General features: G+C 39.9%; 1 protein-coding gene across 9 annotated transcripts in view; it reads left to right on the plus strand.

The window, feature by feature from the left end:
- Positions 1-21234, plus strand: part of PEBP4 (phosphatidylethanolamine binding protein 4) — a 416346-nt gene that overhangs the window by 36555 nt on the left and 358557 nt on the right. The window lies entirely within an intron of this gene.

The raw sequence follows: 21234 nt of genomic DNA on the forward strand, positions 1-21234 counted from the left end.
TAGATAGATAGATAGATAGATAGATAGATAGATAGATAGATAGATAGATAGATGTTGCTTTTTTGGAGGGGGGAAGGCAGAGCAATTGGGGTTAAGTGACTTGCCCAAGGTCACACGACTAGTTTTTGTGTTAAGTGTCTGAGGCCAGATTTGAACTCAGGTCCTCCTGATTCCAGGGCCAGTGCTCTATTCACTGTGCCACCTAACTGCCCCCCAATCCCCTTTTTCATTGCATCTAAACTGTGTGAATAACTTCTAGGCTTTATTCTCCATGTAGGAGGCCATGCCAGAATTTTGTGGAGTTTCCTCTTCTTTCTCAAAGGTACATGCTACAACAGAAACTTCCCCTTTTCCTTTTAAAGCAGGGAATTCTTAATCTTTTTGTATGTTATGGATCCCTTTGGCAGTCCAGTTGAAACCTCTGGACCTCTTCTCAGAATGTTGTTTTCCAATATTTAGTATAAAATACATAGGAAAAATAAAATACAAAGGAAACCAAATATATTGAAATAATGACGTAACTTTTTCCTCCATTCAAATTAATAGCCCCGGTGAAATCTTTCCATGAATGATTTGTGGATGTCAGGTTAAGAACCCTTGCTTTTAAAGGGAATAGTTGTCCTTATCCACAAGACATTTCCCAGGAAATCTTCCTTTGATGACTAAAAGGAAAGATTCCAGGATTACATCACTTAGTTCAGAATTCACCTTCCTCTACACAGGAAGTTGGGAACACTTTCTACAGACTACATTTTCCATCCATGAATAAACACACAGCTACCTTTGTCCTGTGCTTCTGCAGACAATCTTTCCATGCTCTGGCTGCTACCATCTCTAGAGTTGGGGAAATTGCTATCAGGTCTCTGACTCGTGCTCAGAAAATGACACAGAAAGTCAGAAGGTGCCTAGGAACATGAGTTCTAGAAACTCTTGCCTCAAGCCAACTGGACAGGTGCATGAAGTGTACCATGGACTTCTGCTACTAATCACCATTAATGGTTCTTGGGGAGATGACTGTACATGGTGACAGGTTCCTTCCCCCTTGAATATGTCAGGTCTGCTGTGTACTTATCTGTCTTCTCTAGGTCCAGGAGAGAAAGAAGAGAAAAAGACCTAACTGGTCATAGCTCTTTTGTAATACTGTGGAGGCGATGGCTCTTCTAATGTGATTCAACTCCCTGAATCTCAGTCAAACATCTTTGAGTTCCTTGTGTTCTATTGGCAAGGCACAAGTAGTCAGGCCCATATTCTGGAGTGGGGCTGGGAAGATGCCCCTCAGATGCTGTCAAACAAGGGTTCACTTGGTGTAATCTCATCATTTCAACTGGAGAACCCACCAAATTCATCAAATTCTTCCTTGATCAACTTGACTCCCTATCCCCAAAGAATTTTTCTAAATAAATAAATAAATATACACCTTTTATGGAATATTGGAGTGATCTATATGTTGGGTTCTTTTTTAAGTTGACGTGAATCCTTTGTCCTTTTTTTGTCTCTTGGGGGGAGAGGAGGAAGTTAGTCCAGGGCACCCCAAGCAAGAGACCTAGAGTTAGAAAAATGGACCAGTGAGTTCTGTCTAGAGGATAGAGTAGGTGAATCCCAGATTTTGCCAGGTTCTCTTCTGAGAAGAAGAGACCAATCCTGTATGATGAGTTTTCATAATGTCCGGGTTAGGCCTAAAGAAACTTGAATATAATTTATAGTTTATAAAGTTTAGAACCATTTATTCTGATACTATGGTAATTACATTTACTTCTAGAGACTTTATCCTATTGTATTATTTCTGAATTTGTATGTTTTTCTTTTTAAATAAGCCCTAGAAAGCTCACTTTTCTATTGTTTTTTGTAAGTGTGTAGAGCCAGATAATAAAAGGTAAGGAAGAAATTGGGTACTAGGACCAGCATCCAGATAATGGGGCAGAAGAGTGATTAAATAATTAGAGTTCTGGTACACATATATCTAAACTCCCTCAGGGGCCAGAAAGCTAAGGAGGCTCAAGGACTATGAGGTACATTGCTAGTTGTTGGGGAACAGGAATTTTAGAAAAATTTTTTTATGAAGCTCAAGATGGAAAAGATTGAATGGAAGGCCACCTCCTACCCCACCCCAGAATATGGGCCTGTCTGCTTGTGCTTTAGGATAGAAGGCAATTCCCTGAACTGGCTCTGAGAGGAGGAGCTAGTGCCCTAAGAAGATGATGTTAGATCAGTGAGTTTATGAGCCCAGACCTAGATTTGGGCATCATTCATATTGACCTCTCTAGCAGTTCTGGTATATTTGGGCAGGCTCGAGTGAATGCCTCAGACTTTCTAGTAATGGGCTCTGCCATTTTGTATAGAGGGAGGTGGGGTAGAGAAGATTGGTCTGTAAGTGGGGTCCATAGTGATTCTAATGTTAAAGAGGCAGGATCGCCAGGATTGTCAGCTGAACTAGGCAATTGTAGTAAGGGCATACTGAAAATGAATAGTATGCAATGTGAAAGAGGAAAAATCATTTCATCTGGGCCACTGACAAACAGAAAAGTAACCTAAAAAGAATGCTGAGACAGAGAAACCTTCCTTGGATCAAGGTGCCTCCTTTTTCTTCTCATGTGCTCACCACCCAAATGGGGTTTCTCATGAGGTCAGCTGGGAGAGACACCCTTCCCCCCTAACCAAGAACTCCCCCATATAGGTCTATAAGCAAGGCAGGGAGGAAGATAACCTTGTTATGTTAGAGCTGAGAAGCAGAAGGGGGAAGACAATGGAGCTCTAATAGCCTTTCTGAATTTTAAGACCCGGCATCAAACTATTTCCCATTACTCTTCCCACAATATCCATGTCCTGTTCTAACCAGACCAATGGCTTCCATACTGGCCTCTGAATAAACCAGACTTTTACTCAAGGTTATTGTACTACAATAGGGTAGGTAGGTGGTGCCATAGTGCATAGAGTGCTGGGCCTGGAGTCAGGCTGATTCCTTTTCCCAAGTTCAAAACTGGCCTCAGACACCTACTAACTATGTGACCCTGGGCAAATCACTTACCCTTGTTTGCCTCAGCTTCCTCATCTGTCTGATGAGCCAGAAAAGGAAGTAGCAAACTGCTCTAGTATCTTTGCCAAGAAAACCCCAAAAGGGGTCACAAAAAATCAGACATGACTGAAATGATTAAAAAACAAAAACTGTACTTGCCTGGACTGTTCTCCCTACTATAGGATAGTAGTATTACCGTGTTTCCCCGATAATAAGACACTGTCTTATTTTTTTGGACAGAAAAACACCAGAGGGCTTATTTTCAGGGGAGGGCTTATTTTAATGAACATTGACAGCAATTTTAATAAACAGGTAAATGTGAACAAAAAAATGTACCTTTATTCAATAAGCAAATCACTGGGGAAGAACAGGATGACGCGCTCACTGCTGCAGCTCTGATTGGATGCAGCTCGGAGCGCGGCGTGCGTTTCACGGGGGGGGGGCAGTGCATACAGAGGGTACCGTAATGTAGCGTGTAGCACAGGGGATCACCTTCACTACAGTAGTAATCTCAATAGGGCTTATTTTCGGGGGAGGGCTTATTTTAGAGGAATCTTACACAGTAAGAGGAGGGCTTATTTTCAGGATAGGTCTTATTATCGGGGAAACACGGTATAATAAGATTTAGAGATGCAAGGGATAGAGACTGTCTCTATTTTCAGATGAGGAAACAAGCACAGAAATGTTAAGTAATTTGCACAAGGCCATACAGCTAATAAATATCACAGCTTGGGTTTTACCTCAGTTTCTCCAATTCAGGTTGGGTAAGCCAATAGACCTAAGTTCACACGTCCCCAATCTTCAAAGCCCAATTCAAATCTCACCTTCTTACACTCAAGCTCTCCTCTGTTTCTCTCCTGTCTTTATTCTATAGCATTTCTTGTTTTTACGTCTCCTTTGACTTTTATCAAGCTCTTCTTTGTATTGTCTGTGTATGTCTGCTGTCTCCCTGTAAGTGTAATGGGGGTCTGGGTGGGAGTCTGGGACACGCCCAGACCCCTCCACCTGGAGGACATTAGGGAGATTGCGTTCTTGAGAATTTGGAGGACATGTGAGGGGAATGCCTTGGAGAGACTAGAGCAGGCGTAAACATTATGTAACTAGTTACAGCTAGCAAACTATATATGTGTTTGAAGAGGAGGCTCTGACAGTCTGTGGAGGCACATGCCTGATTTGCTTCAGTAAAATCTCAGTGTCTCCTTCATCATGACATCGGGTGAAAGGGATTTTGCATTTGTCCTTTGTTTTTGAAGAGGACCTTTGAAATGATGACATGACTTGCAGTTGACTTTGATCTGAGTGAGGGAGGGCTGTGCAAGGTCACCAGCATCACTTTTTCCTCCAGAGCCATCTGGGTCCAGTGATCAAATATTCATCAGGATGATTGGAAATGACTCAGGATGCAATGGGAGACCCTGGCCCTTTTAGGCTAAGGCCTTTTCAGGTGATCTGGGGAGTTCTGAAAAGTCTAGAGAGCAAACCATAGGAAGCTGAGAGTCTGAGCCCAGGCTGGATTTTTCATTCAGCATAGCACTGATACCCCAGGGAGCAAGGAGTGATCTTTAGGAATAACTTTATAGACTCCAGTCCAATGGAAGGACACATTTGGGCGCGAACTTTGTGGGACCAATGCTATGTAGGAACTAAGTTGTGAGCCTAATCCTCCCTAAGAGACCAAGAAGGTATAGGGCAAATTATGTCCCTTAGGTATTGGGAAAAATATTTATTAAAAACTTTGGTTTGTTGATATCAAAGAAGTAAATACTACCTAATAAATGATTGAGTGGAACTGGGGAGTTGGTGACTGCCCCCCTACCAATGGCGGAACGAAGTCAGTTCCAGGTGATAACAGAGAAAAGAGACATGCCAAACCCCCAGGATGTGGTTGAACCCTGAAGAGGAAACATAGCAATCCTGACCCTGAGAGAATAATGTCAGAATGAACCATGTTCCAGAAGTAAAGGGATATTTTTGAACCTATGACTGTTATGTATCTGTTTGAATTATTCTGACTGTGAAGTAATGGTCACTGGTTTTATATTTTAATAAATTTTTTTGATATATTTTGTTTTTATATTGCCTACATTTTCCCGTGTCCCTTCCCTTTCCCCTCCTAGAGAGCTATTCAATATTATAACAGAATTTTTTAAAAGAGGAAGCAGAAAAAATCAGCAAAACCTGTCAATACATTTCTTTAAAAGTCTAACAATATATGTAATGTTCCACATCCATAGACCCTCTCCTGCTAAGAAGTAGAGGGAAGTATCTTTGGGACCATGTTTGTTCTTTGTAATTTTTCAACATACAATTGTTTTTTTTATTGTTTTGTAGTTGTCCTATCCATTTATGTTGTTGTTGTTAATTGTGTATATTTTCTCAGCTCTGCTTATTTAACATTTCTTCTGTCCATGTAAAGCTTTTCATGCTTCTCTGTATTCATCTTATTTGCCATTTCTTACAACACATTCATTACATTTATGTACCACAATTTGTTTAGTCATTCCCCAAACAGATGTTTACTTTGGTTCTTTGCAAACACTGAGAGTGATGTTATAAATATTTTGGTGTGTATGTAGATTTTCTTCTTATCAGTGACCCCCTTGTAATATATGCTCAGTAGTGGAATCTCTTGGACAAAGTATATGCACATTTTAGTTGCTTTATTTGCATAATTCCAAATCTCTTTCCAAAATAATTGTGCTATTTAATATACAATTTACAGCTACACCAACATTCATTAATGTGCCTATCTTTCCATAACACCCCAGCACTGACTATTTCCATTTTTTGTCATCTTTGCTAATTTGTAAGGTTTGAGGTGAAACATCAGGTTTGTTTTGATTTGAATTTTTCTTAATATGAGGAATTTGTAGCCTTCTTTCATATGATTGTTAACAGTTTGCAATTCATTTAAGAATTGTTTATTCATAACCTTTGACCATCTTTCTATCGGGAAATGACCTTTGGTCTCATATGTATCTGATAGTTATGTATATATTTTAGATACCAAGCCCTTACCCAAGAAATTTGATACAAAAATTTTTTCCTATTCAACTGTTTCCCTCATAACCCTATATACATTAATTTTGTTTGTGCAGAAGTTTTTCTTTTAAAATTTTCTCCCCAATTACATGTAAAGATAGTTTTCAACATTCACTTTTATAAGATGTAGTTTCAAATTTTTTCTCTTCCTTCCCTTACTCCTCCTCAAGACAGCATGCAATCTGATATAGCCTATACAGGTATAATCATATTAAACATTTCCATATTAGTCATGTTGTGAAAGAATAATTAGAACAAAAGAGAAAAACCACAAGAAAGAAAAAACGAAAACAACAACAAAAAGAAAATAGCATCCTTCAATCTGCACTCAGACTCCATAGTTCTTTCTCTGGATGTGGGTAGCATTTTCTATCGTGAGTCTTTTGAAATTGTCTTGGATCATTGCATTGCTGAGAAGAGCCAAGTCTATCAAAGCTGGTCATCACACAAAGTTGCTGTTATTGTGTACAGTGTTCTCCTGGATCTGCTCTATTCACTCAGCATCAGTTCATGTAAGTCTTTCCAGCTTTTTTGGAAATCCGCCTGTGCAGAAGTTTTTCAATTTCATGTAATCAAAATTATCTATTTTATCTTTTGTAATTTCCTCTGTCTCTTGTTTGGTTAATTATACATACATCTCCTATTCATAACTGTGAAAAGTATATGATCTGAATCTCTCCTAATTTGGGAGGGGAAGAATGTCATCTTTAATATTCAGGTCCATTTTGAACTGATTGTAGACAATTCTATGAAGCATTGGTCTAAATCTAATTTCTGCTAAGCTGCTTTCCAGTTTTCCTAACAGTTCTCATTCAAATAGGAAGTTCTTTCCTGAGTAATTTATATTTAGGGAGTTTATTAAGCCCTGTGTTATTGAGTTCGATTATTTATGATTTTCCCCTTTCTAATCTGTTCTAGTGATCTACTTCTCCATTTTAAAGTAATACCAAATAGTTTTGAGGACTATTACTTTATGATATAATTTGAGGTCTGGAAGTGCTCATCCCTCTTTATTCTTACCTTTTTTTTTTTCATTATTTCTCTTGGTATTCTGGAGTTTTTGTTCTTCCAAATGAATCTTTTTTAATATCCAGTTCTGTAAAATAGGTAGTGGTCACTGTTGAACTGGCATGGTATTGGAGTGCTGTTAGTTTTAGAATCAGAAAACTTGCCTTTTCTAGCTGTAAGACCCTCTCAAAATATTTAACTTCTCTGTTAACTTCTGTTTAATATTTAAAATATTTAACTATTTTAAATTAAATTAAAATATTTTAAATAAACATTTAAATAAATTAAAATATTTAACTTCTCTGTTAACTTCTCAGTCTTGGTTGCCCCCTCTATACAATGGGGACAAAAACACTTGTATCCATCTCATAGGGCTGTTGTGAGGAAAGTACTTTGTAAACTTTAAAATGATGTGTGTGTGTGTGAGAGAGAGAGAGAGACAGAGCAAGAGACAGAGAGAGAGTTATTTACATGTACATGTACCATTGGTGTTGGGAGAAATTAGAAATATACTTGGCTGAGGGATTATGCCATGCTATTATTGGCTCACCACAAGTCTACCATTACAGTAGGAAGCTTACTGATTGGTTGAGCATAAGCCTGGAATTGAAAGAATGGACTAGTGATTTCAGTCCAGACAGCCCAAGCAGGAGAATCACAGATCCATTTTGCGTATATTCTGAAAAGATATTGAGCAAGGCTCCAAAGGAATCACTTACCCAGGGAAAACTAAAATGACTAGATTTGACCTTGAGGGAACTCTACTATAGAGCAGCTTAGGGAGTTGGGGGTTGTGTAAGCTGGGACTGTCTAGATTTCTTTCACCCTCCAATACTTCCAAACTTTTCTGATTTACGGATCACTTTAAGGTGGATATTCTCCTTTGTATAGATTGTAACCTGCCTGTGCCTTTACATTTTGTAAGATTCTTGTCCGCCTTCTTCCATAAATCCTTAATAGAACATCTATCCAATGTGCTGGAGGACATTCTCTTAATATTTTAGGGGGATCTGGAGCAACATACTTAACCTAGCAATCAACCATGAACATTTATCAAGTGCCTATTATTTGCCAGGCACTGTACTGGAACGAAACAATCCCTATTCACAAGAAACTTATATTTTAACAGAGAAGACAAGTACATATGTAATTAGTTACAGAGTAAATATACTTCTGGATATCAGTTACTCTAGATGCTATTGATTCCCTTTTGCTGGAGGCAGGATGAATGATCTTTCTAAGCACCAAATCATACCTCTTATAATAATAGTTCTACCACCACCCCTTAATAGAATAGTTCTTTTCCCCAAGTAAGCATACTTCAATAGGCTCTTCTCCTGCCACTGAAACAAGATTGTTGTTGGTTTGTTTTTTTGTTTGTTTGTTTCTGACTCTTTGTGACCCTCTTTGGGCTTTTCTTGGCAAAGATACTGGAGTGGTTTGCCATTTCTTTCTCCGGTTCATTTTACAGATGAGAAAACTGAGGTGTGTTGTATAAAAAGTTCAAGAGATATAGTTTCTGGGTAATTAACCATTTTATTAATTATGCTAGCATATCATTAATAAAAGGGGTCAGTGACACTCTTGAAAGCCAAAGACCCGTCATGGAACCCACTCAACACTTATATGCCCTTGGAAGAGTAGGTGTTCCTGAGGGTGGCAATCAACTCAGATTGGTTAACAAGTAATGAGAGAGAATGAATATTATAATGAGAAGTGGACCTATTCTAATAAGGGGCTGGGAGATGTGACTTTGATCATGTCATTTACTTCCAAATCACCCCCAACCTTGGACAATCTAGACGAAGGATCTACCCTCCTGCCAGAGTGGAACACAATGGACCAGAATTCACCTTAGATTAAATTCTTTGTAAGGTTTTCTAATTGGGTGAGGCAACAACTCCACCTAGATAAGATAGTCTATGTGGGGTAAATGTTTGGGAAAGGTCTGGTGTCTTTCCAATAATTTGTTATTTGATAATCATTTCTCTCAGAGGCAAACAGGGTTAAGTGACTTGCTCAGAATCACACAACTAGTGTCTGAGACTGAATTTGAACTCAGATATTCCTAATTCCAGGATCTGTACTCTATCCACTTCCTCATTTAGCTGTATTTCAATCCCTCCTTTTGTGTTCTCACCCATTCTACTATAAGTTCACTTCTTGTTGAGAGACTACAGGAGTTATTTTCCCTTCATTGTTAAGCTTTGACTTGATTAGGGTACATCACATGTTCTCTTCTATCTTCTTCCCTCTCCCTCTTATATGTGCCCTTTCATTCTGCAATTCAGTCCCCAGAAACCTTGATTCATGTGGAGGCAAAGTGTTGTGGGCTTAGGTCATGATGTTTCAGGCCTGTTTCGCTGCTTTCACTAACATTTGACTACTTTCATTCTTATCTTTGTGTATATTTTTAGAAATAAGTCTCTTAATGATCTCTCAGTTGTTATTTTTTTTGTTGTTAATCCTTTATATTTTTGCCTCCTGAGGTAATTTATTTCTTTATCTGTGCTTCCTTGGTTGCTATATTTGTTTATCTTTTTTTGTACTTCTGTTGTCTCAGGTGTTTGAAAAGCAAATTATTTCTCAGTTCTGGCTTTTTTCCTGGGAATATTTTGAATACTTTTTTTTTAAATCGCTTATCTTTTTTCATGAATGGCTAGGCTCAGATATGTCCCATTGGGTTGTATCTTGAGCTCCTTTGATCTTCAGAACACATTATTCTATTCCCTCTAGCAATTTGGGGTGGGTACGGAATAGTTTTATGTTATTCAAATTTCCTTTCATTTATATTTGAAGGTCTTTCTCCTAGTCACTGGAAGAATTTTCTTGTCATAGGAATTATTTAATTTAACCAGTGTGTTTTGAAGTTTGTATTTGTTTGTTTGTTTTTTCTAGAGGCAATCTGTGCAGTCTTTTGATTGGTACTTTTTTTTTTTCAGTTCTGGGCAGTTTTCTCGTATTGTTCCTTGTATATTTACATTTACACTTTCAAAGAAGTGTTCATTTTTTTTTTTTTTACTTATGTCTTTTGACATATCTATAATTTTTTTTTAATCTTTTTTTTGGAGGGGAGAAGACAAGGCAATTGGGGTTAAATGACTTGCCCAAGGTCACACAGCTAGTAAGTGTGTCAAGTGTCTGAGGCCGAATTTGAGCTCAGGTCCTTCTGACTCCTGGGCTGGTGTTCTATTCACTGTGACACCTAGCTGTCCCAATATCTATAATTCTTAAAAGTTGTCTCTAAACATCCTGTCTTTAAAGCCAGTATGTTTTGCTCATATAGAGATCATGTTTTCTTTGGAAGTTATTACTTTTTGCTTTTTTTTGTTATTAATTTGTTTATTTGCTTTTAGTTTGCAACATTCAGTTCCACAGTCCCTTGAATTTTAAATTTTCTCCCCCTACCTCTTGGCTCCCCTCCCCCCCATGGCGGCATGCACTCAAATATAGGATCTATAAATACCTTCACATTAAACATATATCAGGTTGTAAAGAAGGATTATAACCGATGAAATGATCAGTGGGAAAGAGGAAAGAAAACAAAACAAGAAAAAGAAAGAGAGCAAGTAGTCTGCTTCAATCTGCATTCAGATTCCGCAGCTCTTGCTCTGGATGTGGACATCTCTTTCCATAATGAGTCTTTTGGAGTTGTCTTATAACCCTGCATTGCTGAGAGGAGCCCAGTCTATCAAAGTTAGTCATCAAAGATATGTTATATCTGTGATTGTGTACAGATTTCTCCTGGTTCTGCTCTTCTCACTCAACATCAGTTTATATAAGTCTCTCCAGATGATTATGAAGTCTGTCTGCTCCTCATTTCTTATAGCACAATAGTACTTTTTGCTTTTCTTCAAGATTGTCCTTTACTTCTATCGATATGCATTCCCTATTAATTTATTTCTTTGATGAGGTTTGCCATTTTGAGTTCAAATGTTTATATTCTACTAATTATTTCTGCTCTTCAGGTCACAAATTCTGCCTTCACAATTCTTACTTCTCTCAAACTATTCAGGAACATCCTACTATGCTGTCTTAAGTCTCCTCCTATGATGTGAAATTTATGTTTATAGTGACCTCAGTCTTCCACCCCAAGTGATTTTTGGTGAGTTAGAACTAGCCATAGCTAGATATCAGTCCCCTTACCTAAAGGTCTAATGCAGCACCACACACATACTAGCACCCTGTCCCATCCCTCTGTTCCTCAGTTCTCTAGTTGATCTTTGTTGCAGCATAGAGCCCTGTCATGTTGCACTCAGTCAAAGCAAGCTTCTGCCATTTGGTTTTCCATGACAGTGTTGTGGGAAGAGAGGAGAGGAGAGTTGAGTTCTGTTGTGCAGCCCTGATAGCACATGGCACTGCTGAATAAGCAAGTTGGGATTAGGGATTCTTTTTCTCTGCTGTTGGTTTCTTAGGTTACCTCCTTAGGGTCCTTCATGTCTGCAGATCTTGGAGACAACTGAAATTACTTTATCCCTTGTACATAATACTAACTTTGAAGAGACTTGAGAGGATTAAAAAAGTATGTAGTCCTCTATCTTATTGGTTACTGGACAGGGAAAGGAAGGGAAGGAAGGGAACAGATGTTTTTTCATTCATTCATCAAAGTATTATGTGGTTTACAGTCATATAGCAAACAAAAGAATTTCTTTTTTGGACCCAACCTGTTCATCAGGATAGAGAGCTCCAGGTAAGGAACTTCCAGCAGCAACAACAATACTTATACAGTGCTTTTATAAAATACTTATAAAATGTTTTATCAGACTTATCGCATTTTATCTTCATAGCAATACTGTCAGGCAGGTGCTGTTATTATCCTCATTTTACAGATAAGGAAAATGAAGCTGAGAGAAATCAAATGACTTTTCCAGAATCATACAGTTGGTTAAGTGTCTGAGGCCAAATTTGAACTCAGGTCTTCCTAACTACAGGCTCAGTGCTCTATAGCAACTCACTACCTAGAGTTAAAAGATGTTATAATAATCTACTCAAGCCACTTCATCGTATACTCAGGAAACTGAGCTCAAACCTCAAGAATCTGTTCTGTTTTGCATGATCGCACATATATAACCTATATCTAATTGTTTACTGGCTTAGGGAAGGGGGAAGGGAGGGAAAGAATTTGGAACTCAAAATTTTTTAAAATGAATGTTAAAAAATGTTTTTACATGTAATTGGGAAAAAATAAAATGCTATTTTAAAAAATGAACCAACAAAAATCCTTGCTGTTCTGTATCAGAACCAGGATGCTACCAGAAACCCAATTCCTGCTGCTCCAATACTTTCGTTATTTAGAAAATTCCCCTGTTCAATTAACAGAGGATTATGTCTCTAGTAAGTCTTAAAATGATTAAGACTCTAGTAAGGGCTTGGACTGGATGGCCTTTGAGGCAGCTCTAAATCTATAATCCTATGAATTCTAATCCTAAACTAGTTGGTACCCAGCACCCACCTCCTGAAATGGGAAGCTCATGAACATGGGGCTTTTAGGGAGCCCAGACTTTGTCACCTGCTTGAGCAGGCACAGCTGTGAATGAGGAATTGCCTTTTGTCAGGGCCCAGTGGAAGTATTCCCAGGAAGGAGGCAAAAAAGATCTCCAGGCCAAGTGGGGCCTGATCCAGCTCTGCCTGGGATACTGATGCCTAAGTCTCTCTGACGGTTACTTGCTGTGGCAGGGGGTGATGGGTCCCATCAACCTCTGTATTCCCTTGGATCATGAGCTGTGGGCACCAGCTAGTCTGGCTTTCTTGCTGGTGGCACGCAAAAAAAATTTGCAAAGAGCAAGCAGGCCGCCCCCAACTTGTTTCTGCCTTGTGACTATGCTTAATATAGGTCAAATGAAAACAGCATCCAGAAATAGACCTTCCCTGAGAAGCAGCTGCAATTGTGAAAGCCTGCACCAAAAGAGAAGAGGTGTGAGGAACAGGGGAATGCAGGTCTCTCCAGGTATTATGTAACTCTGACATGAAAAGTAGGACCAAAGGAAATCTGGCCCACCATACCTCACCCCATCTCCACCTCAGCTCATCTTTCTCTCCAACTCTCTTCTCCCTTTTTCTTCTCCTCTTTTTCCTTCCCATTTTCCTCCCTTCTCCCCAGATTTCCTCCCCATTCTCATGCTCAAAAGCCTGTTTTTCTCTCTCCTCCTTCAACCTCGTCTGTACTCCACTCTGACATGGCAGCTTCCTTTCTCCCTCTCTTCCCCGGTTTTCTTCTTTCCCCACTTTGGTTAGCCTCCTCTCTCTCCAGTCCCACTGTTCTCTCCTTCCCAGCTTCCTTCCTCTTTCCTCTCTGATTTCTCTCTCCACCCAATATTTTATCTTTCCTTACCCACTTTCCTCCTCCCTGTCCTATCTGATCGCTTTGCCTTCAATCTCTCCTCTCCATCCCAGGAACAACTCCTCTTTTGTTCCCCTTTCTTCTGCTTTTTCTTTATCCTAACTCTTGTTTTTCTCCTCTGGTTCTCCATCTCTTTACTTTTACTACAATTCTCTCTTTCCATCTAGTTTTCCTTCTCCTACTCTCCTTCCCTTTCATCCCTTCTTCGATCTTTCTTTCTTCCCTAGCCATTCCTCCTCTCTCCCCCCAGGCTCTCCTGTCTTTACTGCACCTCTCCTTCTTTCTTATCTTCTGCTTTTCTTTCTTTGCTCATCCCACACCTTTCTTTCTTCTCCCCCGGTCTTCTCTCTTTCCTTTTGGCTCTCCTCTTCATGCATCCCTCTCCTCATCCCCTCCACTTATTCTCCTTTCCTGCCCTCCTCTCTCTGGCTCTTTTAAATATTTCTCCCTAGCCCTCCTCCCTCTTCTCCTTTTCTCAGCTTAGCTCATCTCCCTCAAGCTCTCCTTCTCTCTCTATGTTTCACCTCTCTTTTTTCTCTCCCATGCTTTTGATCCCTCTCTTCTTCAGCTGTCCCCTCCCTTCTTCTCTGTCTTCTTTTTGCCATAGCTCTCTTTTCTCTCTATCTAAGCTCTCCTCCATTCTTCCTTCCCTGTCTCCTTGCCAGTTTGGTGGCACAGGCTATAGACCTGAGTTCAAATATGGCCTCATCCACTTGCTCAATCTGTGTTCCTGGATAAGTCACGTAACCTCTGTCTACCTCAATGTCTTCAACTGTAAAATGAGGATAATTACAGCACCTGCTTCTCAGGGTTGTTGGGAGGATTGAGTGAGCTAATATTCAGAAAGTACTTAGGAGGTGCTATAGAAATGTGTATTCTCTTCCTTTTCCCAGCCAGCTTTCCCCCTCCCCTGATGCAGCTCCTCCTTTTCTCTCCTACCCACTTCTTTCCCTTTCAGCCCTCATTCTCATTCCCCAGCTCTCTTCTCTCTCATCATTTTTTTTCTCCTAGCTCTTCAGCCCATCTCTGCTCCCCTCTTTTCTTCCTCACTTCATCTCTAATACCTTCCACTTTTTATCTTCTACCAAAAGTTTCCCTTCTCCCTCCACTTGACTTTCTTCCTTTCTCTGTCCCATCTCACCTTTTCCCTCTCTATTCTTATTCTTTTTTGGGAGACAGGGGGAAGGGTTTTTCTTTGTATCTCTAGTGCTTGGCATAGTGCCTAGCATGACCTTTTTTTTTTTTTTTGCTTTTTGGAGAGGGGAAGGCAGAGCAATTGGGGTTAAGTGATTTGCCCAAGGTCACACAGCTAGAAAGTGTTAAATGTCTAAGGCTGGATTTGAACACAGGTCCTCCCAACTCCAGGGTCGGTGCTCTATGCCCTGTACCACCTAGTCACCCTGGCATGACCTTCTTGACTTGACTTCTTTTGAAATTTTCCAGGTGGTCTCCTCTTTCTGAAGCCAGGTGTTTTTTCTCACTCTTTTGGTTCTTTTTTTTTCCTGTTCACTCCATCTCACCTTTCTCCTCTGCAACCCCACCTAGACTCTCTCTATCTCAATTTCCTTCTTCTCTTCTCTTCCCCTCCCTCCCCAGTTTTTCTCTCTCTCCTCCCATCCTTTTCCTCACTTCCCCTCTTCTATCTTCCTCCCAGCTCACACTTCCCTGGAGGTCTTTCTGTCCCTCAACCACAAATCTCTTTTTCCCTCCTACCTCCCCTCCTCTCTACTCTTGCTTTTCTCTTCTTTCTCCTCTCAAACTATTCACTTTCTTCCCCTAACTCTTTTCTCTCTCTCTTTGGCCCCATCTTCTCTTCTCTCTTCAACCAGACAGTTTCTGCTTGACCAAACTCAGAGCACATTCTGGATGACAAGGTCACCCCTAACCCAAAGCATTGCTTAGGAGAAGTGGTCACGCACACACACCACAGTGGTCATATGAAGCCACTCTGGAATAGGCCATCTATATGTGTCCCTCTCCCCCCAGGAGAGTTCACTAATGGAACATGAAGATCATGGGATTTTCAAGAGATAGAAGAGGTGTGTGCTTGGGGGAAGGTGGGGAAGGTGAGAAGTCAGGAGATGCTGAGCCATTTGGATATAAATACTGCTATTTTTAGCCTGGGGGTAATTCAATGCAGGAGGGAGAGAGAAGGAAACTTACTCTTTAGCATGAAGTGACCCTCTTGCAGCCCCTTCTAATCTGATTCACCCACCTCTGCCCTATATAACAGAGATAGTGACTGGATCTCTGATTTCATTTGGGTAACGAACTCCTGGGTAAGATAACTCCTTCTACCAGAGCAAGTAGGTACCTTCTGTACAACTTATAGTCTTAGAGAGTTGCCTAGAGAGAACTGAAAAGTAAAGTGACTGGCACTAAGTCACACAGCCAGTAAGTTGTAGCGGCAAGCACCCCAAGCGCGTCCTCAGGGTTTGCTGCCCATACAGGTTCTTGGATCTGCTTTGTTAAAGGAAAGCAACTCAAAATGGGTTAACAAGCTTACTTTAATCAGTCAGACATATATCGTTTACCTTGTTCAGGGGAAAAAGGTCAGCACCCCAAACTTCAAAATATACAGACAGAATTATCAAGACATTAACAGATCAAGTAGACAGCTTTCCAGACTGTCCAACCATTACATCCATACCCAGTCAACATCTGGGTTTCCACATCTGGGTTTTTCAAAGCCGGGGGACTCTCAACAACGGCTTCCCAGAATTCAGATCAAATCACAGAACACTTCTCAAAGTGAGTCCCAAAACCAAAGCTACACATCAGGGCTTATATAGCCTTCTCCTGGCTCAGAGAATGTAACAACCTTATTGACCCACTGGCCAATCAAAAAGTATCTACTGAAAAACAAGCCTCCCTCCCCAGGCTTCTGGTGCACTTTAGCCTAGGGGCAGGGAAGATCTTTAAAATTTACATTCGCATTACATAAGTGTGTCAAATCTTTCAGGCTCCAAGATCAACCCTCTATACCCCCTGGACCTGGGTGGTCATTCTTGTGCCTACCTTCTCCGTGCTTAGCATTTCCTAATGATGATTTCCCCAATGTCACTTTTCTTTTTGCCCCAGCGGGGATGGAAGAGATTGCTTCTTTTAAGCTAGGGAGGACTACTTCCCTCCCACTCCTCTGTCTTCTGCCTGAAGCTTGCTGTATTAGAAAATACTGTGGGAGACAGCTCTCTGGGAACAGTACAAAGGGGAACCCATAAGATGTATTTATAAGTTTTATGACAAGCACAAAGAGTCCTAGGACACTTTTCGGGAGGGATTTCTTCACTCTTTTGATTCAGAGTAGTGACCCAGGAGATCTATGGAAGCCTATGACTGGGCATCAAGACTGACTATCCCACTCACTTGTAAGCATTCATAACAGTATAAAGGAAAATTTAATGAGAAGGAGAACAAAAAAGACTTCTGAAATGAGCAACCTTTAATCCGAAATATGTATTTGAGCCCCCAGGGAGTCTAAATGAATCTCTACCCAGTCCCCAGAACCCACCTTTTCCTAATGCTTTCTGTTGGGTGAAATGAGGTCCAGGTCCAAGAGTAATATATTCATCAGTCCTTGAAGAACTTATTCTAGAGATACTTGTATCACAATGCATAGGAAATCTGGAAACCAAAGGAAAGGAGAAATGTTATGTCAATATATATATAGGGTGAAACCAAAACAAATTAGTTCTTTTTTTTTTTGTTGCTTTTTTTGTAGGGCAATTGAGGTTAAGTGACTTGCCCAAGGTCACACAGCTAGTTTTTGTGTTAAATGTCTAAGGCCGAATTTGAACCCAGGTCCTCCTGACTCCAGGGCCAGTGCTCTATTCACTGCACCACCTAGATGCCTGAAAATAAATTAGTTCTTACTGAACTTACCTTCAAGCAAATTCATATGAAATCACTAACTTGGTCTGCACTGATAGAGAGTTTCCACATTTGAAATTCCCTATACTTATTAGATCATAGGTCTGACAAAAAAAAATCCCCTATACTCCATTGGCCTATGTTTTCCTGAGACCTCCCTTGGGATCTGAATGGAAAGTGACCACCTATGGATTTAACTTCTCTCTTCCAGCTAGACAACTGTAAGAACAGGCCAGTTATTCCTAGCATCATACCATATTCTCTTGTGTAAGATACTAAAATTTGAACTTATCTTCTTGGCAATCCTGGCTCAAGGTACCTCCACATTGGATTTCCTCCAGAGTGAGAGATGTGGTTGAAACCTATGGATGGAACTTTTGCTGGCCCAGTTCCTTGACTCATTATTCTTATGATCACTTAGTGGTCTAAGCAATTCCCATATAGGTCCAATTGCAACAAAGTGATACATTGTCTCAGAAGGGATCCAATAGCTTTCCTTTGCTGTTTTGAGGATTGGTTTACTTTATTTTCTAATTTCTTCCATTTCATTTTATATAGATTTTTTGTTACATTTAAAATTCTGATCTGTCTCCCTTCCTCCCCACCCCCCCAACCTACATTAGAGAAGGCCACCATTTGACACTGAAATAAATGTGTGTGTGTGTGTGTGTGTGTATGTGTGTACCATACTATGACTACTTCTATTTATAGTTCTTTATCTGGAGTTGGATAGCATCTTCCTTTAGAGCTCCTTTGCAGTTGGTTTGAATATCAATAATACTCAGAATAGCATGGCCATTCACAGTTGTTCTTTGAACAATATTGCTATTACTGTATACAACATTCTCTTGGTTCTGCTAATTTCACTCTTCATTATTTTATGCAAGTTTTCCCATGTTTTTCTAAAAATCAACATGCTCAGAATTTCTTATAGTATAGTAGTTTTCCATCACAATCATATACCCCAGCTTGTTTAGCCATTCTACAATTAATGTGCATCCCTTCCATTTCTAGTTCTTTGCCACCTCAAAGAGAGCTGCTTTAAATATTTTAGAACCTATAGGTTCTTTTCCTTTTCTCTGATCACCTTGGGAAATAGACCTAATAGTAATATTGCTGGGTCAAAGGGCATAGGCAGTTTAATAACTCTTTGGACATAATTCCAGATTGCTTTCCAAAATGGTTAGATCAACTAGTTGACAATTCTAGTAAGAGTGTATTAGTGTGGGGCGGCCAGGTGGCTCAGCGAGTAAGAGCACCGGCTCCAGTGTCGGGATGACCTGGATCATATCCGGGCTTAGATACTTAGCACCACACCCAGAAATAATAACTGGCCGTGTAACCTTGAGCAAGTTACTTAACCCCAATTGCTTAAAAAAAAAGAGTGTATTAGTGTCCCAATTTTTCTATATCCCCTCCAATATTTGTCATTTTCCCTTCTAGCATTTTAACCTTTTTGATCCTTGTGAGATGATAACTCAAAGTTTTCATTTGTATTTCTCTAAGCATTTTTTCATTTGTCTATATATAGATAGATTGGTTTGCTTTCTAGTTCCTCAGTAATTTGCCATTCTCTATCTTTTCCAGTGGCCCATGGTGTAGTGGGAAGAACACAGAACTTGAAATCAGAGACCTCGGGGTCAAGTCATGGTTCAGTTGCTTATAGCCCACATGACCTTAAACCAGTCACTTGCCCTCTTAGACTCAATTTACTCATCTATAAAATGAAAGGATTGGGCTAGATAATTTCTAAGGTCCCTTTTATCTCTAAATCTAAAATCCTATTATTCTAAGGGTTTAGTGAGATTTCTCTCCCTGCTAGAATTACTGACAACGAACTTGAGCATCATAATGACATTTGTTCCTCCTAATAGCTAACAATAGCTAGCTTTTATATGGTACTTCAAGGTTTGCAAAGCACATTACAAATATCTCATTTTATCTTCACAACAACCTTAGTAGCTATTATTATCCCCATTTTTTATCTGAGCAAACTGAGGCAGGCAGAGATTATGTGACTTACCTAGGATCACACAGCTAATAAGGCCAGATTTGAACTTAGGTCTTCCTGACTCCAGGGCCAGTATTCTGTCCCCTGCATCACCTAGCTACCTCCTTTTTGTGTTCTGTACAGAAGAACCATACTTTGACAGTGGGACTCCCTTAACCTTTTCTTTAACTTCATGACATATTAGTCATGGGTCTCCAGGTCTCCTCAGCACTCTAGTGTTCCAAAAACATAGGCAAAAGCATTCTTAATCAAACAACAAAAGGTATAGGGTAAATCTTAGAACAATTCTTGGTGGCATTATAAGCCTATGATAAACATCAAATGATGACTATACACTCCAGGTATACACATGGGTACAATTCAATCAACATTTATTAAACACCTACTATGTGTCAATCACAGTGCTAAGCACCAGGGATGCAAAAAGAGGGGAAAGGCAGTCACTGACCTCAAAAAGCTTGCAATGTAACTCAAACAAATATATACAAAGCAAGTTATATGCAGCGTAAATAGGAAATAACGAGCAGAAGGAAGGCACTGGAATTAAGAGGGGTTGGAAAAGACTTCCTGTAGAAGGTAGGATTTTATGTGGGACTTAAAGGAAGTCAGTAGTAGGGATAGAGGAGGGAGAGTGGCTATAACTGAGGTAGAGAGACACATGCCATCACGAATAGAGAGCTGGACCTAATCTGGATGACTTGTGTTCAAACCTAACCTCTGACGCTTAGCAGCATCTGGCTGTCACTTAACCTGACTTGACTCTTAGGCAACTCTCTCTTCAAAAAGAATTTTTAAATTCTTACCTTCATTTTCTTGATGTCTCTTGTTTTTACATCTTTTGCCTTCAGGGTAAGCAGCTCAAGTTATCATGTCCCTCCTGTGAACACACTTAATGCAAGTCTCACACTGTGAGTGTGTGTATGTGTGTGTCTATCAGCCACCATTTGGAGCTACTAAGTTATTGTTGACCAGGCATAGTACATTTAAGGGTCTCAAATCTTGTACATTTAAGGGTCTCAAATAATCTTTGATTGTCTTCATAGGCATTGATCAGTGAGTAATTTTGGGTCTTCCTAAAGGTTTTCTTATACTTCACATGAGGTCTCAGCTCAAATAGACTTTTTGTCATGTCACAAAACAAGCACCTCTGCCACACATGGGCCCAAACTGGCTCCCTCCAAGTTTCCATATGATCACTTAGATTGAAACCAAGTTGGGGATATTTGCATATACTTCAATAACTACCTCCTTCTCCCCCATAGGCCAGTCCATGGATGGGATACTATGATCATCATTTTCATTGTTACTGTTTCCTACAGTACTCTAATGAGGTTAGAGTTTGTTCCAATTAAAGCAAAAATGCAAGTTAGCACTTGAGTCTACGTACCCTGATAGAGCTTTGTCTGCCTCTTTGCTGACACCCACAACTTCACTTAGAAATTACTAATTTTCTGTGATAAACTCCTGATAGATATAGGCTTTCCTTTTTATTCACCATTTTTATGTTTCCCCATAGTATAATTCCCTTCTCTGGTCATCATACTGTTCTGTATTTTGTGTCCTCTATTAGAATGTAAGATCCATAAGGGAAAAAAAAATTTGGATTTTGCATTTTTATCCCCAACCACTTAGGTCAGCAGTAAGAACATAATAAGTGGTAATAAATGCTATTCATTCATTAAGGCCACAGAGGTTTAGAGTCAAACATAATGGTCATCTGGAACATGTTGTCAAGTACAGCTGATCAATTGGTCCTCTCCATCTTTCGGTCATTTTCAGCACATGGTCCTTTGAATACTGGAGACATGAGCTCAGGTAGCTACTGCCTGCAGTCCCTTTGTCCTTCACAGATTCCTGACACCAGTCTATCAGACTTTAGCTTCTGGTACATGAAATGTTGGTTTTGTCCTTGGGCATACTCAGCATGAATCTTTCTCACCTTGATACTCT

The sequence above is a fragment of the Petaurus breviceps genome, unplaced genomic scaffold (genome assembly GCF_028583685.1).
Source record: "Petaurus breviceps papuanus isolate PSGF00001 unplaced genomic scaffold, PetGlider_PUasm1.0 90919, whole genome shotgun sequence".
In the NCBI taxonomy this organism is placed as follows: Eukaryota; Metazoa; Chordata; class Mammalia; order Diprotodontia; family Petauridae; genus Petaurus; species Petaurus breviceps.